Here is a 1,914-nt window from a genome sequence, read left to right on the forward strand (position 1 = left end):
GCATGTCCCTTTATGCGCAGAAATAAAATTGTTTCTATATACGCATTTCTAGTAAGTCATAGAAAATGTCACCCACTTCTGTTTTTAAGTGGTGGTGTCCTTTAGTAAATACTTGACAGAAAAGAAAGAAAAATTCATATTCATAAGATTGTTTCAACAAAAGTATAATGATTTGCACAAATTGGACAGAACAAGAATTACTGATTTCATTTACCGTCTCTCAATTATGTGACTTTTGTATGAAGATTTCCCAATTTCTCTTGCTGGATTTAAAATAAGAAAACTAGCAAACACAGCAGGACTCACATATATGTATTAACACATAATGCAAACAAGAAAGTCAGAAGAAATAAAATTCACATGGATTATAGAAAATGTTTTAGAATTGTATCAATGATGATGATATTGATCATGATGAATTATACCCTTCATCTCCTCCCTTTAATACTGTTTCCTCCTAAATAACTTTATAAGAAGAAAAAAGAGGAGAGAGAGAGAGAAATGAACCACACAGTGAACACAGAGTTTGTCCTCCTAGGCTTTTCTGATGATCCTGACCTTCAGATTGTGATTTTCCTCTTTTTGTTTATCGTGTACATACTAAGTGTCACTGGAAATCTGACTGTCATCACCCTCACCTTGGTGGACTCCCATCTACAGACGCCTAGGTATTTCTTCTTCCAGAGCTTCTCTTTCTTAGAAATCTCGTTTACAACCGTATGTATCCCTAGATATCTGGGGGCAATTTTCACCAGGGATAAGACTATTTCCTAGAACAACTGCGCAGCCCAACTATTTTTTTTTATTTTCATGGGGGTGACTGAATTTTACATCCTAACCGCCATGTCCTATGACCGCTACGTTGCCATCTGCAAGCCCCTTCACTACACAACCATCATGAAGAGGAAACTCTGCAGCCTGCTTGTGCTCTGCGCGTGGCTGGGGGGGTTTCTGACCATTTTCCTGCCTTTTACACTGCTCCTTGAACTGGATTACTGTGCTTCCAATGTCATTGATCACTTTGCATGTGACTGTTTTCCCCTTTACAACTGTCTGGCTCAGACACCTGGCTTAGAAGTAATTGGCTGTTACTTTGCTTTGGGTAATTTGCTATTCCCCTTAGCATTACTGATTTTATCTTATATGTACATTGACAGAACTATTTTGAGAATCCCATCTGCCAGTCAGAGAAAAAAGGCTTTCTCCACTTGTTCCTCTTACATGATTGTCTTTTCCATTTCTTATGGAAGCTGTATATTCATGTACGCTAATCCCACTGCAAAAGAAAAGGCTTCATTGACAAAGGGGTAGCTATTCTCAATACCTCTGTTGTCCACATGCTGAATCCTTTCATTTACACCCTGGGAAACCAGCAAACGAAACAAGCTTTCAAAGACGTTTTCCATAAAGTAATACTTTCTACAAATAAATGATCTTTTTTTTTTTGGCCAAGAATAAAGGACAGTCTGCAGAGCAATTAAGCAAAATCTTGACATTCCTAAATATCTGTATAACTATGCTTGTTCTTTATAGTCTCTTTTTATGCCACATTACAATGAGTTTAATATTTTCCCAGTCCATTTTTCTCAATTCCATACCCATTTTTCCAATGCATTTTTATTGAATTATTCAAAAATATAGTAAAGCTTATTTCTCCTACAGAATTTTCTGTAAGTAAAATGTGTTTCTTTAAGATATGCTCTATACTACAATGTAAAAAAGTTTGAATTCTGTTAATATCAATCCCTAACAGCTATGTATGACTTCACATTGTGTTTCGAATGTAGAGTCTCAAGATTAGTAGTGCAATTTCCTCTGTATTTTCAAGATGAACATCGATAATTGCATAATGTTTAAAAAATCTACCTGTTATCTATTATTGTATATTAAATTCAGTCCTTAGAGGTAATATGT

The 1,914-nt window shown here is 35.6% G+C and overlaps 1 pseudogene; it reads left to right on the top strand.

Annotated features, from left to right (window-relative positions):
• The first annotated feature begins 501 nt into the window (after positions 1-501).
• Positions 502-1,433, top strand: LOC103551533 (olfactory receptor 6C3-like; annotated as a pseudogene).
• Positions 1,434-1,914: the final 481 nt, after the last annotated feature.

The sequence above is a fragment of the Equus przewalskii genome, chromosome 5 (assembly GCF_037783145.1).
Source record: "Equus przewalskii isolate Varuska chromosome 5, EquPr2, whole genome shotgun sequence".
In the NCBI taxonomy this organism is placed as follows: Eukaryota; Metazoa; Chordata; class Mammalia; order Perissodactyla; family Equidae; genus Equus; species Equus przewalskii.